The sequence below is a fragment of the Pleurodeles waltl genome, chromosome 3_1, assembly GCF_031143425.1.
Source record: "Pleurodeles waltl isolate 20211129_DDA chromosome 3_1, aPleWal1.hap1.20221129, whole genome shotgun sequence".
NCBI classification, from domain to species: Eukaryota; Metazoa; Chordata; class Amphibia; order Caudata; family Salamandridae; genus Pleurodeles; species Pleurodeles waltl.
The window spans coordinates 631,223,769-631,236,321 of NC_090440.1; positions in this window are offsets into that span (position 1 = coordinate 631,223,769).

Below are 12,553 nucleotides of genomic sequence, written 5' to 3' on the forward strand. Positions count from 1 at the left end.
GCCATGGCGGGTCGGTCCCTCTATGGAGCTTTTTTTCAAAAGTACTCCAAACTTCTCCAAACTTCTGGGGCTTCTCCCAGATGTTCTTCTTAGGTTTTTTTTGGGTCCACAGCTCACCCCAAGGGTCCAGAAGCTCTCAGATGATCCTTGAGGGGTGCGGACTACAACTCCCAGAATGCACCTGGCACAAACTCCTTTTTGGCCACTGGACAGTGGTCAGCTGGTCGGTTTCTTCAGGAGTTGGTGCAGGTGACTCTGGGTAGCAAGTTTTCACCAGTAGCAAACAGGGAGTCCCTCCTTGAACCAGTTGAAGCCAGGCAAAGTCCTTCTTTTGGTGAAGTCAGCCAGCTGGTGCAGTCCTTCTGAGTGCAGGTTTCAGGTGCAGGCCAGGGGTCCAGCAGGGCAGTCCTTCTTCTTCTGTAGTTCTTCCTGGTAGGGATGTGGTAGGGAACTGAGGTGTGGGTGCAGGTCTGCCAGTTTTATCCTTGCTCCTGGGTGAAAAACAGGGGGGTCCTGATTCTCCAATCAGGTGCAGGGTCCTTCGCCCTGTGATGACCACTTCCTGGGAAGTGTGGCAAAAATCAATCCCAGGAGGCAACATTCTTCAAAAATCCATCATGGCTGAATCTGATATTTGGAGGATACATCTGGCTAAGCCCACCCACTGGTGTGGCTAAAAATCATAAGCACACCCCTCTCTTGCCCTCTCCTAATCTAATCAAGGGGACACCTAGTTGCCTGGGGTTGCAGTGTGTGGGGGTGTTGCTGGGGTGCTCCAAATATCCTTCTCTGCCTTTGAAGACCAGTTTGGCAGCCCTCCCCCTTCCTGCCTCACCATCTGCCGAGGGGAAATTCCCTCCCACAGGCACATCTCTTTGTGTGAAGCCAGGTCACTTCACACCTCATCAAGGCAGCCTGGCCAGGCTGCCAGAGGCTGGCCAACCAGGGCACAGAAGCAAAAAACAATGCAGGGCTGTAATTGGCAACTTTTCAGGTAAAGTTTAAAACTCTTTACCTGAACAAGTTATATTAAATCCCACAACTGGAAGTTGTGGGATTTATTATACAAATTAATTTGATACCAAACTCTTGGTATCCATTACTTAAGGAGACTTTAAAAATTAAAATAAAGTCTCTCCATTCTAGCCTGAGAAGGCCATTCACTACAATGTGGGAAACACGAATTTGGCTGTTTTACTTCACCAGGGCTTATAAAACTACTTTTATAAGGCCCTGCTTATAGTTACATGACACACATGCCTAGGGGCACACAGGGCACACCTTAGGGGGGATTTATATGTAAAAATAAGGTAGTTTAAGACTTTGGAACCACTTTTAATTCCAAAGTCGAATTTGCATATAACGTTAATTTAAAAGTAGCCAGCAAGACAGGCCTGCCTTTAAAATGATACTAGGCACCTCAGCAGTGCACTACCTATGATGTGGTTCCTAAACCTACATGCCCTATCATATACTAGGGACTTATAGGTAGGTTGACTTAGCCAGTTATAATTAGCCCAATTTGCATATTGATTTTACACAGAGCACAGGCCCTGGGACTGGTTAGCAGTACCTAGGGCACCCTCAGAGTCAGGAAAACACCAGCAAATACAGTAGTGGAAAAGGGGGCAAAAAGTTAGGGGGCCTCTGCAATCATCCCTGTTTTCTCACAGTCCATCAATGCTTACATGAGTTCTTATTGATAGCTAGCACTGTTTGGTGGTTGATTGTGTGGTATAGTTGGTGGACAGATTGTTGCAGAGTCACTTCTTTGAGGGGGCCTTGTTTTTGGCAGGGGTTCCAGTCCCATATCTTGGCTTGAGGGTCCGTTTGAGTGCCTGCTGTTGACCTATACGGGATGACATGTTTGTTCCTCGTGTTTCCTCTGAGGGTAGTTTGTGGAATAATGCTGCAGATGCTGTCATTGTCTGGTCTGTCTCCTGTGCTGTAGTGGGAGCCTCCTGTACTGTGTGGGTCTCAGACTGGGTTTGTACAAGCTGCAGCAGTGCTCCTGCTATGCTGGCCATTGTGGCGTTGTGCAGTTTCCAATGCTCCCTGGCCTCTTCGTAGTGTTCCTGCTGCATCCTCTGACTGGATGGATACTATCTGGGTCAATTTGTCATGGGTATGCTGGTAGGTCCTCAGGACCTCAGAGATCATGCCCTGGGCTGCAGAATCCATCCTGTGGCCTCCCCCTGGGCCACTGATGCCCTCCCACCGGACCTATCCCCCGTGCCTGTGTCCCCTGCTCAGGTCTGGCAGTGCCACTTTTACTGGGGCCCTCATCTTCCTGCCTGTTGGTTGGGGGTGACTGTGACCTCTGTACTTGTGTTCCACTAGTCTTTGGCTTGGATACACAGGTGTGTGGACGGTTGCCCTGGGCTGTTGTTCTTGCCTGGGTGGTAGGGGTGTCAGTGGTATCCTGGGTAGGGCTGCTGGATGGTGACAGTCCAGGACTGTGTGAGGGGCCAGCCTGCTCACCAGTGTCCAGGGTTTCATCACCAGTGTCCTGTGAGGTGCCTCTGTCTCCCTGGGGAGCACTGGCATTCCTTGTCCTGTCCGTCAGGGTGGCATGGGTGGTGGTGCCTGTTGGGGAATGGACATGTCTGTTACAAATGCATTATCGGATGGGGTGCACAGGGCAGGGCTGTTCTGTGCAGGTTTTACACTTTGGGGCCATGTAGGGTGCTTTTGTGAGGTTTGCACTGCATTTTGCTTAAGATGTGGAGTTGCATTGTGGGTGGTGTAGTGCCATTGTGATTTCTTGCAGGGGTAGGTGGCTGTGCACAGGGGGAGGGATGTTGGCCTGTTAGTGGATTTGTGGGCATGCAGGGTGACTGGATATTGTCAATGTGGTCTGGGTGGGGTAGTGGTCCTGGTGGACTTTGGAGGGGTGGGGAGGTGCATGCATTCCAGGTGTGATGGATATGAGGTAATTGTAGATGACGTACCCAAGTCCATTCCTCCAGTGAGTCCAGTGAGTCCCTCAGGGTGCAGGATGGCTAATACCTTTTCCTCCCAGTTGATGTAGTCGGATGGTTTTGGTGGAGGTCCTCCCCCTGTCTTTTGGACTGCAATGTGGTGCCCGGATGCCATGGCCCTGACCTTTCCCTGCAGGTGGTTCCATCTCTTGTGGATGTTGTCCCTGGTGCGTGGATAGTGTTCCACTGCATTGACCCTGTTGACAATGGTCTGCCATAGCTCCATCTTCCTGGTGATGGGTGTGTCCTGCACCTGAGCACCGGATAGTTGTGGCTCCACCTTCAGGATCTCGTCCACCATGGTCCTTAGCTCCCTTTCTGTGAAGCGTGGATGTTTGGGGGTGACATGGTGAGTGTGGTGAATGGTGTCAGGGGTGGAATCGCGGTGAGGGTGCTCCTCTGTGGTTCGGTGTGAGTCTAGTGTATAGTGTCTGCTTCTGGTGATCTCTGTCTTCGTTGCCCTATGTACGTTGCACACATTTGTGGGGTGTGTCTTTGCGTGTTTTATGGTGTGGATGTGTGTCAGGTGTGTGTGTTTCTAAATTATCCAATGTGTGCACTTCCTACTGTTGGTTCCACTTACCGCCCGTGGCGGTCTGCACAGCCAATGGTCGTTCAGCTTCCACTGACCACCAAGGTGATTTGTGCATCATTATTTGGAGGGCGGGATGTGGGTGTGCTCGTGGTGGTGGGGTGGGAGGTCCAGCATTTCTACAGACAGGGTCCTGGTGGTGACTGGTGGTCTGGTGAATTTTGGTGGATTCTAGATTTTGGTTCATTATATGGCGGGTTTCTATTCACCGCCAATGGCGGTCCTCTGTTCACCGTTGCCACGGCTGTCAGCGGTGTTTACCGCCATGTTCATAATGACCTCCTGTGTGTTTGAAAATGCCACTTTTAGAAAGTGGGCATTTTCTTGCTTAAACCATTTCTGTGACTCTGCCTGTTTGTGGATTCCCTGTCTGGGTCAGTTTGACAGCTGGGCTGGTTGCACCTCTCACTGGACAGTGACACAAAGGGAGCTGGGGTGTAGTCTGCATTTCCTGATGAGCCATTTGTGCTAGGAAGGAGGGGAGGAGTGGTCACTCACACCTGAAAGTGCTGTGCCTGCCCTCAGACAATGCAGTCTCCAACCCCCTGGTGTGTGTCTGGGGCCTGACCTGGGCAAGGCAGGATTTTAAAAAAAAGAGAGACTTGTCTTTGAAGTACTTCAAATTGCTAAATGGGTATAAGAAGAGCACCCAAAATCACAGACTTTAGAACACTTCCCGGAAACCAAGAGGAACCTCTGCTTGGAGAAGAGCTGAAGAGCTGAGGAAGAATAGCTGCCCTGCCTGGGACTGTTGTTTGTGGAGCCCTCCTGCAGTTGCTGCTTCTGCCTGTGCTAAAAGACAAAGACTGGACTTTGTGTTGCCTTCCTTTTTGTAAAAAACTCTCCAAGGGCTTGATTTAGAGCTTGCCCCCTACAGAAGATCAACGCCCGTGGCTGGATAGACGACGCGTAGCATCGCTGATGGAGGCTGATGAGATCGTAACCTGCGCTGCGTGGTTTTCAGATCATCGTTCAGCAGGATTTCTGACGCAAACATTGCTGGACGTGCAAAAACAACACAAGGCCTGCCCTGACCCAAGAGTGCGGATCGAATCGATGCATCACTCTCCTGTGGTGAGAAGAAACGATGGACGCCAACTCGACTGAAGGAGAAACGACGCAAGGCCTCGCTCGTAACTTAAATTGACGCATCGCAAGCACTTTTTGACACACACTCACCCGTGCGGGGTTATTTTTGACGCACCCAAGTACAGTTCCACACTAACAGTGTTAGGGTTGTGTTTAAAATTACATGAAGACTCTTTTTGCATTTTTATTGATAACTTGACTTGTGTATTGTGGATTTTTGTTGTTTTGGTCTTGTTTTGTTTAGATAAATATTTACTATTTTTCTAAACCTGTGTTGTGTCGTTTTGTAGTGTTTTCATTAAGTTAATGTGTGTGTTGGTGCAAATACTTTACACCTAGCACTCTGAAGTTAAGCCTACTGCTCGTGCCAAGCTACTAAGGGGGTGAGGGGGGGTTGGCTGAGGGTGATTCTCTTTTACCCTGACTAGAGTGAGGGTGCCTGCTTGGACAGGGGGTAACCTGACTGCCAACCAAAGACCCCATTTCAAACAAGCACTGATCCAAGTACGTCAACATCGTTATAAAATAGAGGGCATAATAAGTTATGGGCTGGCTAGGGCTCGATTAGACAAAAAAGCATTGCAACTGTTGTACGTTCGTTTCTGGATAAAATTCTAATAGAAAATATAAATAAGTGTTTAGTGTGTGCTGATTCAATGTGGTCAGCACCAACATTTATTTTTAAATACCGGCACTTATCTACGAGGGTACATCATACAGTGGCTCTCTCAGCCCGAGTGTTTACCAATTTAAATCATTTAAAAATGACAAACGTGTACTTCCAGGCCTTCCCTAAAGCCTTGGGTCATCTGCAATATCCAAAAACGTCACACATCTTTAAGTGTGATGGTTAAAGGTAATGCTGGCACTGCCATTCGGCAGAAGTGACAGAACTGTGTATGGTACTGGGTGCAGTAGCATACCTTAGGTCCTAGCACTTGAATTTTTCTTAGAAATTAAGCACTGATCTAAATTCTATGTGTAAATCTTCTTTAGGCCCATTATACCTTTCTCACAAAATGTTTGCAGGAAAAGACAAATACTTTGATCCGGTTTCACCTCCTGTAACATAAATCTCAATATTAAACACTGTTTAGTTATTCTGCTACTAACCAGCTGCACCTCGAGATTGTAACTTGCAAGTTAAAAATATTGTATGTGCAATATGGGCGATTATCAAGATTCTTTTTACATGCCCTTTTTGTTCAGGGTTAAGAAGATTCTGAGTACATTCCTTATTAAAATATATGAATTTAACATTAAGGAGGGAAGCCTTAAGTTTATGTAAGCAATCAATATTTTTCATATTCAGTTTGCATTACAAATTCTGTACTCATAGAAGAAGGCTGTCACACCTGAATTAAGATACTTGGGCACTTGTATTAGCTCAGAGAAAAGTGTCAAATGTTGTATTTGCTAACTTTTATAGAGCAACAGGACGGTATTGGGGAAAGTTAGCAGAACATGTTTAGATGTAATAGTTCCTGTATCTGTATGCACATGCCCTTTTGAAACATGACACTTGTCATGATTTTATCTCTATTTCTCTATTTTGCGGTGTTTTAATCGTATTTTGTTATTTATGTGTTACATGTTCTACTGTTTTTTTTAAAAATTGTATTTATTTTTTATTTCCGAACTAAAACTTATAACTGAAGGACAACTGTAAAATTATCTTCTCTGGTCTACCGTGTAAACTTATTGTCAGGCTTAAAATAGTTCATAATCAGACGGCATGGATGCGCCTCAACCTCTGTAGGCAGGAAAACATCAAACTCGACCTCAAACACTATAGTGACTTACAAAAATGCCAGAATCAAATTTAAGATTGTAGAATACGGAAGCACACAGAAAACAGAACTATTGGGCCATGCCTTAAACTGAACGCAACATACAGATCTGGTAATTTATAAATTAATGTTGGCTATGATCTCCTGTTAAATGTATACCTCTCCTAAAAATCATCAAGCAATTATTTTCATCTGTTGACTGCTCTGCAGTAACTACAAAGCGAACCTCAATGCTTTAGAAAATTCCGTAATATAAAAAAAATAAAATGGTTAGGCTCACAGATACAAAGGGGGAAAAAAGGGCAATAGTGACTAGGGTAGCTTTGGATTTTGTGGCAACACAAACATCCTCTTGTTGACATTTCTGCACCACTGCTGACGTATGCTTAAATGTGAGACACCCTTATATTTGGCACTGGTAAAAGTAGGTATTTAGAGCATTCTCGTTGGACCAACACCTAAGCCTCAGGCATTAGGATATTTATAGTGGCAATCACTCAGCCTTCATACAGATGCTAAAAATATAAAAGCACAAAGTTATGCAAGGTGTAGTTCATTCCCTCTAGACAAAAGGATGGGTACACACCGCAAGAACTTAATAAAGGAATGAACCCCTTTTTTAAGAAAAACACAGTTTGGACAGGATGGTAGGCACACACCGTTTATAGGGCAGGCCAGACGTTCCTTCTGCTAATACTTTGTCGTGCTGAGCTTGAGCAGTGCAAGTACTGCATTAGCAGAGAGGCGGTGCTCAGTTTCCATGTAGAAGAAAGCGTCAAGTGCAGGTGTACTTCCAAACCTAAAAGGATCACCTGGTGCAATATGTCGCATTTAAAACTCAAAACTGAGACACAATGCTCACCGATGTTTTCGAGACTGCATGCTGTAATAACAACAGAACATACTGCTAACTTAACTACACTGCTTTTTATGTACACAGCAAAACACTGTGTTGCCTTGCCTGGGACATTACCTATTTCGACGAAAACTGCAAAGCAAGAAAGCAAATAGAAGGGTCCTTAGAATCCCCTTGTGGGATCCAGCTGTAACAAGGAGCCTATGTGTAATATGCTAGCACTCACTCAGAGACAAACACAGAGCATATTTCTTAAAGACCATCAACCACGGCTGTGCAGGCCACTCCCAAACTGTTGTAAAACTGAGTTCAGACTAAGGCCCTCATTCTGACCTTGGCGGTCTTTCCGCGAGACCGCCGAGTTACCGCCGCGGTGAAGACCGCCGACCGCGGCGGTATGCCGCTGTGCGCATTCCGACCGCTGGGAGCGTTCCGCGGGGAAACCGCAGCCACACTGGCGGTCGGCGGAAAAGTGGAGACTGGTCAACCTCCACCGCCACGCCAGCAGAACACCGCCCACAGAATTACGACCCACATATCTGTGTGGCGGTCTTCTGTTGGCGGTGTTCTGTTGGCGGTCACCTCCCCATGGCTCCCGTCGCCTCCCGGAGGACCAACGCACAAGGTAAGTTGACCGTCCGTGAGGGGAGGGGGAGGGGGGGTGTTGTGTGATGTGGGCGTGCATGGGGGTGTGCGTGTGAGTGTGTAGAGGGGGTGTGTGAGTGCGTGTATGCGGGCGGGGGGTGCTGCTGTGTCTATGGGTAATGTGTGCTGTTCGGCAGGTGCGCATGTCTGCATGTATGTGTGCGGGTATGTGTCCCCGTTGTGTATGTGTGTGTAGGGGGTGTGTATATGTGCATGTTGGGGGTGTGTGCATGTCGGGGTGCATGTATGTGCATGTCGGGGTGGGGGTGGGGAGGGGGTTCGTACCACCTCTGGGGGGTGGCAGGGGGGTGGAGGGTGTGGGGGGAGGACTCGGGTGGGTAGTGGGGGGTGGGGGAGACCCCTATCAGTGCCAGGGAAGGAATTCCCTGGCCCCGATAGTGCTTACCGCCATGGTTCGCATGGCGTTCCCGACCGCCAGAAACCGCGGCGGTAGGCAGGGTCATGATACCGTTGGCGGTCTTGGGACGACCGCCGGGCCGGAGTGCGCAAACTCCAGCCCGGCGGTCATGACCGCCGTGACGGTCGGAGTGGGGAAGTGGCGGTCGATCGCGGCGGTGACCGCCGCGGTCAGAATGCCATTTTTCTGACCGCCGGTCTGTTCGCGGTCCGACCGCCGCCTCTCCGCCGACCGCCAAGGTCAGAATGAGGGCCTAAGTTATGTTCCAGAACCAGCTTCAAAGGGAAGTTGTAAGAATACAGGTGAACAGACTTGGTAGCTCTTTCTTCAAGTATTAATCACACATGAGCTTTCCAGCGAACTTGACAGAGATTCACTATTTCCCCGATAATAAAGAAACTTGGTAAACAGCAGCACCGATGAAGATCCAGACTCCATCTTGTTTTAAATTATTACACCTTTTCCATTCAAACTGCTTGTGGTAGGCTCGGCTCAGTAGGCTTGTCCTTACACCACATTTAATAAATCCACAGAGTTTCCAGCAGAGCTAGTTCAACTCCCCTAAATGGAAAATCTCAATATGTTTACTTGGAATATCGGCTGCATGACCACAACCAAAGAACTGCACTCTTTTAATCAATAACTAAAAAGGAGGGGGATATATCCTAGTGAGAGGGTATTGAAGGCATAACGGTATTGTTGGCTATGTATATGCACCAAACACTGGGCAATCTATTTCTCTTGCCTCCCTCTCCGCACAATTAGTATGGTTATCCTACATACCCTGGATAACCAGAGGCAATTTCAATTGTGGGCGTTGGCCCATCCTTTCAAGCCAGGGTAAGGCTACTATATTGTAACCTGACAGCACCGGTGCAACTGAACTGCACACTCTTGGAGGAGTTTGAAGTGTGCAGGGCAAATGTCATGGCTGCCCTCTATCGCTGTTCGCAGTAGCGGTGGAACCACTAGTGAACTGGATTCAAGGAGTTGCATTGTTAAAAGGCTTGCGCAGGTATGACGATAGGCGATTGGAGAGATGTAATCTGCCTTTATGCAGGCAATGTCCTTTTGATCTAGACTACTCTCTCCCATGGATGCTTGATATCCTCCAGGTTTTTGGACTCTTCTCAGGCACTAATATTAACAGAAGGAAGTTTGTTGCGTATCCACTTAGAGGTCATTGAAGAAACTGACCAACAAAGGTTAGCACGGCTGCTCTGGGTGATCGGAGATGCAAGCGGCAAAGTTTGGCAAAACCGCTCAGGAATAAAGGAAAAGAAGCTCTTAACCATTCTGGGTTTGTTGGATGAGTCTGGGGCCACCGGGCATAGATCAGCAGACAACAGGGTGGCACAGCAAGGCAGGGTAGCAGTTCCCAGGAGCAGTCAATCCTAGTAGAGTAGAAATCCTGGCACACAGCAGTCTTTACTCCAGCAGCGTTTTCTTGAGTCCAGAAGTGTACTGATTTGAGTGGGTCATTGACCCAGTACTTATACTAGAAAGTGCCTTTGATGTGGGGGAATCCCTATAAAGAGTTCCTGTGAAATGCAAAGGCCCCCTCTTACAAGTTAACCTCAGCTCAAGACAATGATTGGGAGGTAATCTGGACTCTGGTCACTACCCTTTGAGGTGTGTGAGCCGTTCCCAACCTTCTCCACTGGAAGACCCATCAGTATTCAGAGTGATGCAGATGCAGCTGAGTACAGTGTTGTGGGTGTCTAAAGGGAATGCACAAGTGTAGCTGTTACCTAGCCTAAGCCAGATGTGGATTGGAGATAGGCTGTAAGCACACAGGGAAGTGAGTGCAAAGAAATGCTCACTTTCTATAAGTGGCATTTCTGAAATAGTAAAAATAATTCAGACATTATAAGTAAGGAGGATTTATTACTTCCATTCCAATGAGGCTACACATGATGCTGCTACTCCTCTCAGATCAGGAATTACAGCTTAAAGGTATTTTAAAGTAATCCCAATGCTGGCGTATGAAAGGGGTAGGTCTCGAAAGCAAAGATAAATAACTTTTGGAGATGTTCATTACCAGGACATGAAAAGTCAAAATTATGTGTCCTGCATTTTAATTAAATGGCACCCACCCTTATTGGCTTCCTGGCCTACTTTAGGGGTGACCTATATGTAAGAAAAGGGGAGTTTAAGAATTGTCAAGAGGTTTTATATGCCCAGTCAGGGTAGCAGTGAGACTGCATACACAGGCTTTGCAGTGGCAAGCCTGAGCCAAGTTTACGGAGCTAGTCCAGTGGGTAGCACAATTAGTGCTGCTGGCCCACACATAGCATTTAAATTACAGGCTCTGGGTACATGGCAGATCACTTTACAAGGGTCTCACAGATAAATTAAACACACCAATTGTGGTTATGCCAATGTTACCATGTTTAAAGGAGAGAGCATATGCACTTTAGCACTGTTTAGCAGTGGTAAATGCTCAGAGTCCTAAAGCCAACAAAAAGATGCAGCAACAGAATATCCGGTATATGACAAAAGTATGGGGTAAGACCACTCTAAGAGTGCCAGATCAAATAGCCACCCTTTACAAAATGACATATCTGCCTGAAGCACAATGGAGACCGAGGTCAGATCCCTGCTTTGGAAAGGGAGAATGCCACATATCATATAACACTTAGAGGCATATTTATACTCTGTTTGCGCCGGGATCGCGTCGTTTTTTTTTACGCAATTCCGACGCAAAACTAACTCCATATTTATACTTTGGCGTTAGACGCGTCTAGCGCCAAAGTCCATGGAGTTTGCGTCATTTTTTAGCGTGGACACCTACTTTGCGTTAATGATATGCAAGGTAGGCGTTCTCGTCTAAAAAATTGACTCCGAGGCATGTGTGCCGTATTTACACTCCCTGGCAAAATTCACGCCCGGGAGTGGGCGGGTCAAAAAAAATGACATACGGCTGCTTTTTAGCGCCTGGACAAGGCAGGCGTTAAGGGACCTGTGGGCTCGGAAGGAGCCCAGAGGTGCCCTCCCATGCCCCCAGGGACACCCCCTGTCACCCTTGCCCACCCCAGGAGGACACCCAAGGCTGGAGGGACCCATCCCAGGGACATTAAGGTAAGTTCCGGTAAGTATTTTTTAAAAAAAAAATTGTGGTATAGGGGGGCCTGATTTGTGCACCCCTACATGCCACTATGCCCAATGACCATGCCCAGGGGACAGAAGTCCCCTGGGCATGGCCATTGGGCAAGGGGGCATGACTCCTGTCTTTGCTAAGACAGGAGTCATTTCTATGGGGGTTGGGAGTCGAAACAAATGGCGCAAATCGGGTTGAGGCGAAAAATTTGCCTCAGCCTGACTTGCCCCATTTTTTGGCACCCAAGCTCCATATCCCCCTACGCCGGCGCTGCCTGGTGTATGTCGTTTTTTTTCACGCACACCAGGCAGCGCCGGCGGCTAACGCCGGCTAACGTCATTGATTAAATACGGCGCCTGCATGGCGCTTCAGAATGGCGTTAGCCGGCGCTAATTTTTTTGACGCAAAACTGCGTTAGCGCAGTTTTGCGTCAAATAGTATAAATATGGCCCTTAGTACTTTGACTCGACGGTCAATGGATAGGGTATAGCACTACTTGACCTATGCCTGTTTTACTGGGTGACCCAAATGCCGCTGGTCAATGATTGGTCCTCTGTAGACCAAAGACAGCCATCTCTGATTGTAGACCACTGAGCTATGGCCCTCATGGGTTCTATTAGGAGGTTACTCAGTACTGAGAGATCCTTGGATCTCCGAGTGCCAACTGATGTCATGGTCTGGACCTGGAGACATGCAATTCAAAATCTGAGGTGACAGAATGTGCTGCAGCTGGAAACACCACTGTTAGACTTTTCAATCTTAGGGTTGTCTTCCACCAAATGTTTTGTCATCTTAGGACTCTGTGCTGTTTACCATTGCTAAATAATGTTTATGTAGTTGTGCTTCATCCCTAAAACATTATAAAATTGGCTTTCTCCTGATTGGCATATTTAATTTACCTATAAGTCCCTTGGCACAGGGCAGGTAAAATAAATGCTACTAGTAGGTTTGCCGCCCTTATTGTACCACCAAATTAAGTAGCCCTTCAAAGCATGTCCCAGGCCTTCCATTGCAGTCTGTGTGCAGTTTTAAACAGCCAATTCGACTTGGCAAAATCAATCTTTGGCTAAGCCTAAAACTCC